Source organism: Manis javanica, chromosome 3, assembly GCF_040802235.1.
Source record: "Manis javanica isolate MJ-LG chromosome 3, MJ_LKY, whole genome shotgun sequence".
In the NCBI taxonomy this organism is placed as follows: Eukaryota; Metazoa; Chordata; class Mammalia; order Pholidota; family Manidae; genus Manis; species Manis javanica.
In genome coordinates, this window is record NC_133158.1 from 28,363,819 (window position 1) to 28,379,283 (window position 15,465).

The window sequence follows — 15,465 nt, forward strand, 5'->3', positions numbered from 1 at the left end:
GTTGAACAAGTGCCAGCAAGAAAGGAATTCATTAAAGCAAGAATAGAAGCAAATGTCAGCAGCCATGCAGGCAGCAAAGAGCAGGGAAGAACAGAGGGAGGAAAGGGAAGTTCATTGAACTCCTGCTTGGCCTGGGGCAAATGCCCTGCCAGCTCCTGAAGCCGGATCACCTGGTGTCCAGTGTCTGCTTGACCTTCCCAGCATGGGAATAATATCCCTTTCACCCCAGGGTTTGGGGAAGCCACGAACATTGGATGGAGTAAGTTTATGTTCTGAGAACTTCCGCTTCCCTACTTATCTGAAATAAAACCAGGAGACAGAGAGAAGGGTTGTGTTAAGACTAGAAAGATGAATTAAATTGTTAAGTGGCAAAGGCATTTATCACCAGAAGTGAGTTCTTGTCTTTATCATGGAAAGCAGTTCAGAGACACGTACAACTGGCTTATGCAACAAAGTTTATTTGATATAAGTCAGAACACACTCAGACGGGAGTGCGGGCAACCTCAGCAGGTGCACTTAAGGGTTTAAGGTTTTATAGGCCCTTTTGGGTAGGGTCGGCATAAGGCATAATGCATACAGTAGATTCATAATTCCTTTGAAATTTTGTCTTAAGAATAGGGGTATTTAGGTGATGTGTTGATCCATATTTCAGGATCCTTTACCCAGGTTGGTTCATGTACACTGTAGAGGTCTATCTCTCCTGGTTACAGAGTTACTTAATTGCTTAAGGGGCTGGACACTTACGAAGAACAGCATATAGATTAAGTTATAGGACAAGCTGGGCCTTTTTCACAGGCTGAGTGGTTCTTGTCCCATTTCCCTGCTCTGTCTCAGCATTACCTACAACAGAATGCCCTTGGCCATAAAGGAAATCAGTACTCCTTGATTCAGTATCTCAAATACCTTCCCCACATTTGGGGTGCATGAGCATAGGGTGACGTTCTCCTCCCTTTCTGTGTACCTTGTATGAAAATGGTTTGCAGGAGAAAACTGTTTTAAGTGGCAATTAAGTAACCTTCCAGGAAGCATCCTGCATGGACAATGGTTAGACATGAGGGTTGGGGGACTAGACCTCATTTTTCTCCATTGCTGGAACTCTCTTTGAATCTATGATGGATTTCACAGTGTGTATCCACTGCAGAATCCCAGAATGTTAAGGGCTCAGTTGCAGCCAGATTCGGTCACCTCAGGTGGCGTATCGGTTGGCAAGTCGCCCGGCAGTTGTGCTTTGTTTTCTTTGCTCCTCAGCCTGGTGGCTCCTTCTCTGGACATTAACCTTTCTCCTCAGGAGAAGTCAGGGAAGAACACCAGTGGTTGTCAAAACCGTGCACTTCCTACATTTCAAGAAACTTTAGCAGAACATTCAGGGGAAGTAAGATGATGTAAAACTTACAGCTAGCACGAACTTTGAGATTATTTATGGATCTAAACTAACGTTGAAAATGTGAAGAATTAGAGGAAGAATTCTACTTCATCAGTTTCCCCATGCAGGTATGGAAAGAAACATTTGGCAAATGGCCTATAATGTGAAGTGAAATAATAGGCAGGAACCGGGTCTCAAATGGAAGAGATAATAGTACCTACCCAAGAAAGTGGGAGGGTTAAAATTTGAGCAACGAGAGGTGCTTAGCACAGAGCCATGAAAAGAGCCCCCCACAGGAAGTGGAGAGTAAATGCACACTGCCTGTTCGGCCCAGACTGTGAGCCCATCATTCTTGGCAGGAGCCTCTTACCTGGTTCAGTTCTCACATAGCCTCGCCTACAAATCAAGACACAGCAACACTGAAGGCTCTTAGGCTCAGTCCAGATCTTCTGATTGCCTTCTATTGATACTTCTTGCAGGCCATGGACTTCTTACTCTGAGATTCCATCAATGCGATCACTTTAAAATATGGCAACAAACTCAATTTTGCAAATGCAGGATCTTATTTTACTGTTAAGATTCATCTTATAAAGAGAAATGTATACCCATAAGGGAAAGAAATTATCCAATAAACCGGGTTACGTATTCATTTTTAAATTGTGGGAGAGACTAGAAGCATCTCAGTCAGCTTTGCTGGGAGCTGTAGCATTTCTCAGAACCCTGCAACATTTTCTAGTACCCCAGGATCTCCATCCTGCTGTCCTTGCATCCTTTTTACCTGGAATCTAGCAGTTTTGTTACAACACAAGTATGCTGTGTTTTCAAAGCTCCTGTAAAATATTCTGTTTCTGTTTATTAGGGTATTTATCACTTGTAATAAATCCAAGCATTAATATTTTAGTTAAGTATATACAGTACTATGCAGGACTTCAGCCTCGAGAAATATTTGAAGCTTTACATTCAGTAAAATTTGTGTGATGCGAACTTGAAAAGTGTGATCAGCACAAGCATGTATAATTCCAGAGAGGTCCTCCTAAAGCAAACAACTTCCATTACTATTTGAAATTAAAAAAATAAAAAATTACAGTTTTTTACTCCCTTAGAAACAACATAATGATTAGGCCTGTTGTTCAAATCCGCTGACCCTTTCTGGTATGTTGATTTCAGTCCACATTAGCAAACATCTTTGATGTATTTCCTGCCTACCCCCTACCCCATCTCTTTGTTTGTTTCCCATTGAAAAGAGATTGTTTATAGCAGTAATTTGAAATCCGTAACTTCTTGCATTTTCTATGCCTTTTTCCCCCTAATAATATGCTTATGCGTATGAACTCAGGCATATGTTCTGAGGAAAAGTGTGATAAAATGGGCAAGTTAAGCATGTCTTTCAAAGAGAGGGCCGCACCAGCCAAATGAGCACTGAAAATGCTGGTCATGAGAGAGATTCGGAATGGTTCTGTGTAGTGCAGCTGGCAGTTATTCAACAGAAGGTTAAGAGTGTGCATTTTGATGGTAAATACTGGACTCTTTGGGTAAATATAACAATGGAGCAGAAAATCCAGACTTTAAAAGGTAAGCTTCTTTGCATACTGGAGAAGTAGAAGAGAAGGCTTCAGAGTTGTCCTCATTTGATCTAACCCCCACACCGTTTCCTGGGAAACATGATGGAAAGGGTGAACTTCATCCAAGAGAATATGTCAACATCTTCAATTAATCAGTTGAAAGAATGAACTGTTAACTGAGAATTACTTGAAATTGTTTTCTGCTTCAATCTCTTTTGTTGAAAATATTTCTGCATTTCCTGTTTTGGGAGGAGAGAATGTGCTTAATGGTTGTCCCTTAGGGTATTATAAAGGGGTATATGAAAAAGAAGTTGAGTGTTCAACTGTATCTGGAAAATATTGAGTATCAAGCTTTAGTTAAGTGGATATACTGCTTAACATGTCACATGGAAAAAAAGGCAGGGTGATTCAGGATCGACTAACTCAGTTCAGTCATATTTTCCTACCGCTACTGTATTTTTAGTCTCATTTTCATGCTGTGTATTTTCCTCAGGATCACACAATGACTAGAGTGATTGCAGGGGGTGTGTTGGGGGCGATCATGCTTTTGAGACAACTGAGTACATCTCTTTTTAAAAGTGAACATCCTCAGGAGTTCCCCAGCAAACTCTTTCCTACACCCCATTGGCTAGAACTGAGTCCCGTGCCAGTCGGCAAGTCAGCACTTGCTGAAGAGACTCGATTGGCTTGGACAAATCAGGACTGACACCGTGAGGTCCCAGGGACATCCAGTACCTCTCACTCACTGAGAAATTGGTGGCACGGATATCTGAAGGGAGGCAGACTTCAGTTAGAAGAGGAGAGGAAAGTGGTGGGTGAGTGACCAGAGACTCTCAGGTCGGCAAACAGTGATGTCTGCCACGCTCTGGAAAAATAAAGTCATGAAATAAATATAAAAATATATTTTTTAATGAACTTGCCACTTATGATTTTTCAAGCTGTATTTTGCAAGTCATGGTAGCCCCAAAGGCAAATTTATCCTTTAAGTTTTCTCAGAGACTTTAATATACCTGGTGACTGTCCAAGAGAGGGATAAAGCCTGAAATGTTCCCCAATAATGAAATATTTCATTATTTAAAATATTGCAGTTATTTTTCGGTGTATTCTTTATGATGCAGTTAGAAACTGCTCTCTTGAATTATTAGTTGGAACCTATTTCATAGTATATATTTTATAATGGTCATAATACCTTCAAGACTGCCTTTTCCAAGTACTATAAAAATAAGAGAAATTTGTAAAGTAGCAGGTTATAAAATTAATATTAGAAAATGAAATACCTTGTAAAATAAGCATAGCAAAATGTTAATGTAAGAATCTATTGGTGGGTTCACTGCAAAGTTCTTTCAACCTTATGCTTAAAATTTTTCACGATAGAAGGTCAAAAAGTAATAAAACAACTGCAACAAACCAAAGAACAGCTTTTATGCACATGACCAACAATTGAAGTGAATTATACAGCAAAGAAAACCGTATTTATAATCGCAAAAATAAATGATTACCTAGGCTAACTTTCCAAGAATCACTGAAAACCTATATGAGAGAAATTTTGAAATGCTATTGAATGAAGTAAAATAGATCTGAGCAAAGGGAAAGACAGAGGAAGGCTCCACTGCATAAAAATTTCCATTCTAGTATAATTGTAAATGTAACATAAGCCCAAGTTTTTTTTTTCTTTTCTTGAGCTAGCTAAGTAGTTCTTAAAGTTCACATGAGTAAATAAAAACAACCAGGAAAAGTTGAAAAAGAACGATTTGGATGGGAGGAGGCTACCAGTAGCAAGTTATTAAAATATGTTTTAAAGTCTTTATAATTGAAACTCCAGTATTAGTGCATGAATAGACAAATAAACAATAAACAGATTTTTTAAATCCAGAAATAGACCTAATTACCTACAGAAATTTAGTTGATGATGAAGCAGTGCTTCAAATCAGAGGGAGAAAACTGTGTGTGTTAAGATAAACTGGGTAGCTATATGGCAAAAGATAAAATATTGATTCATTCCTCACCCTGTGCCCTACATTTGAAACAGATCAAGTCGATCAAGTCTCTAACTTTAAAAAATAAAATTGTATAAGCACTAGAAGAAAATCTGGATTGGATCTTTATACTCTGGGTGTGCAGACATTTTTTCTAACCTTGATTCAAAATCCAGAAGCAATAAAAGGAAAATGAAATTTAAAATACTATATCTAAAAGTATATCTAAAATAATTTTATATGGGAAATAAATAACTAAAGAAAGTAAATGAAAAATGACAAACTGGGGAAAATAATTGGCAACTTAATCTTAAGAGTTAATTAATAAAAAGCTTTTAAAAATAGGGAAAGAAATGGTCAACTTTTTATAAAAATTGGCAAGATTATAAACAGGTTGCAGAAAAATAAAATACAGTGATGCTTAACCATATGCAGAAATGTTCAACCTCCCTGTAATAAGAAAAATGCAAATAAAAATACTATGATGGCATTTAGCACGTATATATCTGACTGACAAAAATCCAAGTTTGACAACATACTCTTAGGCAAGCTTTGGGGAAATGGAAACTCATCCTTTGCTGGTGGAAGAGCAAAAGGGTACAACCTCACTGGAGGGAAATATGCCAATATTTATCAAAAATGCTTAAGAATTTACCCTTTAACAAAGCAATCCCACTTCTCAGTATCCGTCATGAAAATGTTTAGACAAAAATTGAAAAACAGTTTCCATAATACTGTTCATTACACTACACTTTGTAGACTAACAGAGATGATATTTTAAGAATGTTATCTGTGTATTATGGAAAAAAATCAAGTGAACGATCATAATGGTATCATTAAGAACCAGGATTTTCATCACGAAAGAAAGAAGATAGAAATGCTAGCATGTTAAAAACCCTGTGGTCCTGAATTTGAATCAGAAATAACAGTATAAATTCATGATGAATTTTATCTTTTTCAAAACAAGGAAATCCTACTCTACCATTGAAAAGGCCTAGATCCAATGGCAGCCAATAAGTACAAGGTTGCTTGGTATTTAAATGAGATACATGCAAAACACAGAAACGTTCCCTGTTCAAATATTAATGTGTGCTCTGAAAAGGAAAAAAAAATACACATTCAAGTAAATTTGGGAAAGTTTGAATTTTCTTCTTGAGATTATGCTTCTTGTTGTAATGTTAAGTGCTCTGAAAATGTCTCTCAGTAAAGCAGTCTCAAAGTGTTCAACACAGGCACTGTTAAGAACCTTTGTTTTGCAGGGGAAAGGATTTGGGTTGTGGAATTCCTATTGTTTCTCCTCTACACAAATGTGGCATAGAAAACAATTTGGGAAATACTGCTGTGAAAGTGAAATGCAATCTATGGATAATTCTTTCTAGAGGATCGAGAGGTCTAAAGATGTACTGGTATCATGTACTTAATGAATGCAAAATGTAATGCAAGTATTGTTTAGAATCTACTCGATTATAAATGCTGTGTTTTCTGTTGGGGATATGAAGGAAAAGAAAAAAAATGTCTCAGAACTGGTAAAGCATTAAAATATAGAGCTATTTTCATTTCATTATAAATATTTAAAAAATCTTTGTAGGGCTAAGCATAGGAAACCATTGGATTGTGTCATGGAGAGAGAATTCGGTTACAATGGGCAAAAGCAAAGGAGAAGGACACTTCTGGCAAATAACATGAGCAAAAGCACTTTAATATTAAAGTTGATGGTGTACACAGGAAAAAATAGCCGTATCTATTTGGAATCAAACAAAATGTAGAGAAATGGTGGGGTAGGGCTAAGACAGTGAGAAGAATGTGGGCTTCGAGTTCTGACAAGCCTAAGCATCATTACTTTACCTAGAAATGATCTTGGGAAAGTGATTTAATCTCTATAATGCTCAGCTTTACCATCTATAAAGTGAGGGTAAATAATAATTAGCTCATACACTGAGGATGAAATAAAACTAATGTATGCAAAGCTTCCAGTGTAGTGGAGGGCACTTAATCAGTGTCAGGTCTTATTGTTATTAGGCAGATGGGGACAAATAGGGAATACTCAGTCATCAGGGGAGTGGGTTTTGATTTTATTTTCTAGTCATTGAATAATTCTGAACATGAGGGTGAGGCAGTGAGCTGTATAGTTTGGAAAGATGAATGTGGCAGAATGAATGGATGAAGAGAGACACCTAGCCTTGAATCCTAATGGAAGATAAGAAAGGGCATAAACAGGTTAGTAGAGTGGCTGAAACTGTTCCACGTTTCAGAGGTAGAACTGTTGGAACTTGACTGTTCATTGGGTGTATATTGTGAGAGTGAGGAGTGACAGGGATAAAAAGTGAGCATCTGAGTGGCTAGTAATGCTAGCAGTTGAGACAGATGGCACAGGAGGTGGAGTAGGTCTGTAGAAGAAGGGATGAGTTCAAGTTAGAATTTAGTTTTCTGTCATTTCCCTTTTGGGCTATCGTCTTTCTGGAATCATTGTGCTTTGAAGATGTGAATATGGCAACCCAGCTTCTAACTCCAGCAATCCTTTGATTAGGTGGGACCACTGTATTTTTTTTTTTTGTGAGGGCATCTCTCATATTTATTGATCAAATGGTTGTTAACAACAATAAAATTCTGTATAGGGGACTCAATGCACAATCATTAATCAACCCCAAGCCTAGTTCTCAACAGTCTCCAATCTTCTAAAGCATAATGAACAAGTTCTTACATGGTGAACAAATTCTTACATAGTGAGTAAGTTCTTACATGGTGAACAGTACAAGGGCAGTCATCACAGAAACTTTCAGTTTTGATCACGCATTATGAACTATAAACAGTGAGGTCAAATATGAATATTTGTTTGATTTTTATACTTGATTTGTATGTGAATCTCACATTTCTCCCTTATTATTATTGTTATTATTTTTTTTAATAAAATGCTGAAGTGGTAGGTAGATGCAAAATTAAGGTAGAAAATATAGTTTGGTGCTTTATAAGGGCAAATGTAGATGATCAGGTGTGTGCCTATAGACTAAGTATTAATCCAAGCTAGACAAGGGCAACAAAACATCCACGGATGCAGTAGATTTCTCTCAAAACAGGGGGGCTGGGGTTCTAAGCCTCACCTCTGTTGATCCCCAATTTCTCACCTGATGGCCCCCCTGTGACTGTGCCTGTCTTAGGTTGTTCCTCCCTTGAGGAATCTTACCCATCTCTGGCTAACCAGTCATCTTCCAGGGCCATACAGGGAAATGTAAAGTTGGTAAGTGAGAGAGAAGCAATATTGTTTGAAAAGGTTAGCTTTTTACTTCTTTGCAGATTTATGCCCTGTGGCTTTTATGCCCAGCATTTGTCTTGAGGTATCTTTACCACTTGGAAGAATTATGATATTCAGTAATTTCGTTATGAGGCACGAATTCTACTTAAGGGTTGTAATTAGGAAGGAAGAAGAAAGGCTATAGAAGTAGCTGACGGAAGAAAACATGGGAAGATTGATTATTTCTTCGACATATCTTCTTGTAGAGTAACATAAGCATGTATAGGTTTTAAACTACTAATTAAATTGCACACACACATTAACATAATAGGAATACAGCTACATAACCAAAGCAGACCTACAATTACCAGCCATCTCCAGTAAAACCAAGAAAACCAGTTAGGCACCCTTAGGCATTTGTGAAAACTTATCAATGATATGATGGATATTGTCTAACTGAATTTGAATAGTTTGAGAAAAATCAGACAAATTAAAACAACACATTCCTGGGAACTGTTCACATCCATATGTTCTTTTAACAGTAGATAGTCTGTAGTCGCACAATTTTGGAGCTCTGTAACTTGCACTTCTCCTAATTCTTGGTTGAGTTCCAACAGTATAGATCCAGTCAAATTTGTTGTTTTACTGTATGCACAGGCCAGCTTAAATATCTCCTTCTTCATTCCAATGGCAAGTCCAGGAACCGGTGGGATAAATGCAGCTACAACTGCAGCAGCGCCAGGCTCTTTGTTGAAGTTTTTTGATGATCATCTTCTGGAATGACTCTTCCAGAGAATATTGATGTTGGAAGTTCTTCTTCATATCGCATCTTAATTCATTTACTGGGTAGCCAAATTAGGCTTTGATCCTCTGTATAAACACAAACAAACCCTTTGCCCACAATTTGATATGCCCTTTATATCATTGTGAAGAGCTTATTGGAGATCACCACACAGGAACTGCTTTTTATTTTTTTAAGAGAAAGGAATATTATCAGAAAAATGTACTTCCATAGCTGATCATCTGACACCCTTTAAATGATCAAAATTAAGGATATTTAAAGCCTGCATTAATCATTGATTTACAGTTAGTTTTATCCTATCAGGGAGTAATCCCCCTTTTCTTTCCTTTTTTTTGTTATCATTAATCTACACTTACATGAAGAATATTATGTTTACTAGGCTCTCCCCTATGCCAGGTCCCCCCCACAAACTCCTTTACAGTCACTGTCCATCAGCATACTAAGATGTTATAGAATCACTACTTGTCTTCTCTGTGTTGTACAGCCCTCCCCCTTCTCCCCCCCCATTATGCATGCTAATCATAATACCCCCTTTCTTCTTCCCCCCCTTACCCTCCCTACCCACCCATCCTGCCCAGTCACTTTCCCTTTAGTACCTGTTAGTCCATTCTTGGGTTCTGGGATTCTGTTTCTGTTTTGTTCCTTCAGTTTTTCCTTTGTTCTTATACTCCACATATGAGTGAAATCACTTGGTATTTCTCTTTCTCCGCTTGGCTTATTTCACTGAGCATAATACCCTCTAGCTCCATCCATGTTGTTGCAAATGGTAGGATTTGTTTTTTCTTATGGCTGAGTAATATTCCATTGTGTATAGGTACCACATCTTCTTTATCCATTCATCTATCGATGGACACTTAGGTGACTTCCAATTCTTGGCTACTGTAAATAGTGCTGCGATAAACAGGGGTGCATCTGTCTTTTTCAGACTTGAGTGCTGCGTTCTTAGGTTAAATTCCTAGGAGTGGTATTCCTGGGTCAAATGGTAAGTCTATTTTGAGCATTTTGAGGAACCTCCATACTGCTTTCCACAATGGTTGAACTGATTTACATTCCCACCAGCAGTGTAGGAGGGTTCCCCTTTCTCCACAGGCTCGCCAACATTTGTTGTTTGTCTTTTGGATGGCAGCCATCCTTACTGGTGTGAGGTGATACCTCATTGTGGTTTTAATTTGCATTTCTCTGATAATTAGCTATGTGGAGCATCTTTTCATGTGTCTGTTGGCCATCTGTGTTTCTTTTTTGGAGAACTGTCCATTTCCTCTGCCCATTTGTTAATTGGATTATTTGTTTTTTGTTTGTTGAGGTGCGTGAGCTCTTTATATATTTTGGATGTCAAGTCTTTATTGGATCTGTCATTTATAAAAATATTCTCCCATACTGTATGGTATGTTTTTGTTCTATTGATGGTGTCTATTGCTGTACAGAAGTTTCTCAGCTTAATATAGTCTCACTTGCTCATTTTTGCTGTTGTTTTCCTTGCCTGGGGAGATATGTTCAAGAAGAGGTCACTCATGTTTATGTCTAAAAGCTGTTTGCCTATGTTTTTTTCTAAGAGTTTTATGGTTTCATGACTTACCTTCAGGTCTTTGATGCATTTTGAATTTACTTTTGTGTATGGGGTTAGACAGTGGTCCAGTTTCATTCTCCTACATGTAGCTGTCCAGTTTTGCCAGCACTATCTGTTGAAGAGACTGTCATTTCACCATTGTATGTCCATGGCTCCTTTATCAAATATTAATTGACCATATATGTTTGAGTTAATGTCTGGAGTCTCTAATCTGTTCCACTGGTCTGTGGCTCTGTTCTTATGCCAGTACCAAATTGTCTTGATTACTATGGCTTTGTAGTAGAGCTTGAAGTTGGGGAGTGAGATCCCCCCTACCTTATTCTTCTTTCTGAGCATTGCTTTGGCTCTTCGGGGTCTTTGGTGTTTCCATATGAATTTTTGAATTATTTGTTCTAGTTCATTGAAGAATGTTGTTGGTACTTTGATAGGGATTGCATCAAATCTGTATATTGCTTTAGGCAGGATGGCCATTTTGATGATATTAATTCTTCCTAGCCATGAGCATGGGATGAGTTTCCATTTGTTAGTGTCCCCTTTAATTTCTCTTGAGAGTGACTTGTAGTTTTCAGAGTATAAGTCTTTCACTTCTTTGGTTAGGTTTATTCCTAGGTATTTTATTCTTTTTGATGCAATTGTGAATAGAATTGTTTTCCTGATTTCTCTTTCTATTGGTTCATTGTTAGTATATAGGAAAGCTACAGATTACTGTGTGTTAATTTTGTATCCCGCAACTTTGCTGTATTCCGATGTCAGTTCTAGTAGTTTTGGAGTGGAGTCTTTAGGGTTTTTTATGTACAGTATCATATCATCTGCAAATAGTGACAGTTTAACTTCTTCTTTACCAATCTGGATTCCTTGTATTTCTTTGTTTTGTCTGATTGCCATGGCTAGGACCTCCAGTACTATGTTAAATAACAGTGGGGAGAGTGGGCATCCCTGTCTTGTTCCCAATCTCAGAGGAAATGCTTTCAGCTTCTGGCTGTTCAGTATAATGCTGGCTGTGGGTTTATCATATATGGCCTTTATTATGTTGAGGTACTTGCCCTCTATTCCCATTTTGCTGAGAGTTTTTATCATGAATGGATGTTGAATTTTGTCAAATGCTTTTTCAGCATCTATGGAGATGATCATGTGGTTTTTGTCTTTCTTTTTGTTGATGTGGTGGATGATGTTGATGGATTTCCGAATGTTGTACCATCCTTGCATCCCTGGGATGAATCCCACTTGGTCATGGTGTATGATCCTTTTGATATATTTTTGAATTCAGTTTGCTAATATTTTATTGAGTATTTTTGCATCTACATTCATCAGGGATATTGGTCTGCAATTTTCTTTTTTGGTGGGGTCTTTGCCTGGTTTTGGTGTTAGGGTGATGCTGGCTTCATAGAATGAGTTTGAGAGTATTCCCTCCTCTTCTATTTTTTGGAAAACTTTAAGGAGAATGGGTATTATGTCTTCTCTGTATGTCTGATAAAATTCCGAGGTAAATCCGTCCAGCCCAGGGGTTTTGTTCTTGGGTAGTTTTTTGATTACCATTTCAATTTCTTTGCTCGTAATTGGTTTGTTTAACTTTTGTGTTTCTTCCTTGGTCAGTCTTGGAAGGTTGTATTTTTCTAGGAAGTTGTCCATTTCTTCTAGGTTTTCCAGCTTGTTGGCATATAGGTTTTCATAGTAGTCTTTAACGATTCTTTGTATTTCTGTGGAGTCTAGTGATTTTTCCGTTCTCATTTCTGATTCTGTTGATTTGTGTTGATTGTCTTTTTCTCATAATAAGTTTGGCTAGAGGCTTCTCTATTTTGTTCATTTTCTCAAAGAACCAGCTCTCAGTTTCGTTGAATTTTTCTATTGTTTTATTCTTCTCAATTTTGTTTATTTCTTCTCTAATCTTTATTATGTCCCTCCTTCTGCTGACTTTAGGCCTCATTTGTTCTTCTTTTTACAGTTTCGATAATTGTGATGTTAGAGTATTCATTTGGGATTGTTCTTCCTTCTTCAAGTGTGCCTGGATCACTCTGTACTTTCCTCTTAAGACTGCTTTGGCTGCATCCCACAGAAGTTGGCGCTTTGTGTTGTTGTTGTCATTTGTTTCCATATATTCCTTGATCTCTCTTTTTTAATTTGTTCATTGATCCATTGATTATTTAGGAGCATGTTGTTAAACCTCCATGTGTTTGTGAGCCTTTTTGTTTTCTTTGTAGAATTTATTTCTAGTTTTATACCTTTGTGGTCTGAAAAATTGGTTGTTAGAATTTCAATATTTTGGAATTTACTAAGGCTCTTTTTGTGGGCTAGTATGTGGTCTATTCTGGAGAATGTTCCATGTGCACTTGAAAAGAATGTATATCCTGTTGCTTTTGGATGTAGAGTTCTATTGATGTCTATTAGTTCCATCTGTTCTACTGTGTTGTTCAGTGCCTCCATGTCCTTACTTATTTTCTGCCCAGTAGATCTATCCTTTGGGGTGAGTGGTGTGTTGAAGTCTCCTATAATGAATGCATTGCAGTCTATTTCCCCTTTTAGTTCTGTTAGCATTTGTTTCACATATGCTGGTGCTCCTGTGTTGGGTGCATATATATTTAGAATGGTTATATCCTCTTGTTGGACTGAGCCCTTTTTCATTCTGTAGTGTCCTTCTTTATCTCTTGTTACTTTCTTTGTTTTGTAGTCTATTTTGTCTGATAGTAGTACTGTAACCCCTGCTTTCTTCTCGCTGTTGTTTACCTGAAATATGTTTTTCCATCCCTTGACTTTTAGTCTGTGAATGTCTTTGGGTTTGAGGTGAGTTTCTTGTAAGCAGCATATAGATGGGTCTTGCTTTTTTATCCATTCTATTACTCTGTGTCTTTTGATTGGGGCATTAAGTCCATTTACATTTAGGGTGACTATTGAAAGATATGTACTTATTGCCATTGCAGGCTTTAAATTCATGGTTACCAAAGGTTCAATGTTGGCTTCTTTACTATCTTACTGTCTTACTTAACTCACTTATTGAGCTATTATAAATGTGATCTGATGATTCTTCATTTCTCTCCCTTCTTATTCCTCTGCCTCCCTTCTTCATATGTTGGGTGTTTTGTTCTATGCTCTTTTTAGGGGTGCTCCCATCTAGAGCAGTCCCTGTAAGATGCCCTGTAGAGGTGGTTTGTGGGAAGCAAATTCCCTCAGCTTTTGCTTGTCTGGGAATTGTTTAATCCCACCATCATATTTAAATGATAGTCATGCTGGATACAGTATCCTTGGTTCAAGGCCCTTCTGTTTCATTGCATTAAATATATCTTGCCATTCTCTTCTGGCCTGTAAGGTTTCTGTCGAGAAGTCTGATGATAGCCAGATGGGTTTTCCTTTATAGGTGACGTTTTTCTCTCTAGCTGCCTTTAAACTCTTTCCTTGTCCTTGATCTTTGCCATTTTAATTATTAGGTGTCTTGGTGTTGTCCTCCTTGGATCCTATCTTTTGGGGGTTCTATGTATTTCTGTGGTCTGTTCGATTATTTCCTCCCACAGTTTGGGGAAGTTTTCTGCTATTATTTCTTCAAAGACACTTTCTATCCCTTTTTCTCTCCCTTCTTCTTCTGGTACCCCTAGGATATGGATATTGTTCCTTTGGTTGGTCACACAGTTCTCTTAATATTGTTTCATTCCTGGAGATCCTTTTATCTCTCTCTATGTCATCTTCTATGCGTTCCTGTTCTCTGGTTTCTATTCCATCAATGGTCTCTTGCATCTCGTCCATTCTGCTTATAAATCCTTCCAGAGTTTGTTTCTCTTCTGTAATCTCCTTCCTGACATCTGTGATCTCCCTCTGGACTTCATCCCATTGCTCTTGCATATTTCTCTGCATCTCCATCAGCATGTTTATGATTTTTATTTTGAATTCTTTTTCAGGAAGACTGGTTAGGTCTGTCTCCTTCTCTGGTGTTGTCTTTGTGATCTTGGTTTGCCTGTAATTTTGCCTTTTCATGGTGATAGAAATAGTTTGCAGAGCTGGGACAAGTGAAGGCTGGAAGAGTTTCCCTTCTTGTTGGTTTGTGGCCTTCCTCTCCTGGGAGAACAACGACCTCTGGTGGCTTGTGCTGTGAAGCTGCTCACAAACAGGGCTTCTGATTCCTGCCCCCTGCAATGGAGTTTATCTCTGCTGTTACTGTGGGCATGGCCTGGCTCGGGCAGCTGCTCCAAAATGGTGGAGGCTGGGAGGCTGTTTATCTCAGTGAGGGGCCTCCGTGCTCCCTGCTGCCCAGGGGGTTAGAGTGCACAGAGATCCCCAGATTCCCTGCCTCTGGACTAAGTGTCCTGCCCTGTCCCTTTAAGACTTCCAAAAAGCACTTGCCAAAACAAAACAAAACAAACAAAACAAAACAAATATTAAATAAATAATTTTTTTAAAAAAAGCTGCTCGCTTTTCTTTGTCCCCAGGCACCGGCCTCAGGGACCCGCTCACCGGTCTTGCTGCCCTGTTTCCCTAGTATTGGGGTCCCTGTCCCTTTAAGATGTCCAAAAAGCACTCGCCAAAAAAAAAAAAAAAATCCGCCCGCTTTTCTTTGTTCTCCGGCGCCAGCCTCAGGCACCCACTCACTGGTTCTGCTGCCCTGTTTCCCTAGTATCCAGGACACTCCGCATGCACTGTGTCTGCTCTCTGGTCTGGATGGCTGGGGCTGGGTTTTCTTCAGTCCTGCGCTCCTTCTCCCTCCCTGCTAACTCCTCTCCTCCCGCTGGGATTTGGGGGGAGGGGCGCTTGGGTCCCACCAGGCCAGGGCTTTTATCCTACCCCCTTTGCGAGGCACTGGGTTCTCGCACGTGTGGATGTGGTCTGGATCTTGTACTGTGTCCTCCGGTCTCTATTCTAGGAAGAGTTGTCTTTGTTATATTTTCATAAATATATGTGGTTTTGGGAGGAGATTTCCGCTGCTGTACTTATGCCGCCATCTTGGCTCCACTGGGGACCATTGTATTTTGAACAGTGTGTTGGC

General features: G+C 38.7%; 1 protein-coding gene across 4 annotated transcripts in view; it reads left to right on the forward strand.

Annotated features, from left to right (window-relative positions):
• The window catches only part of GRM7 (glutamate metabotropic receptor 7), a 933,157-nt gene that overhangs the window by 624,273 nt on the left and 293,419 nt on the right, over positions 1 to 15,465 (forward strand). The gene's annotated exons all lie outside the window — the stretch shown is intronic.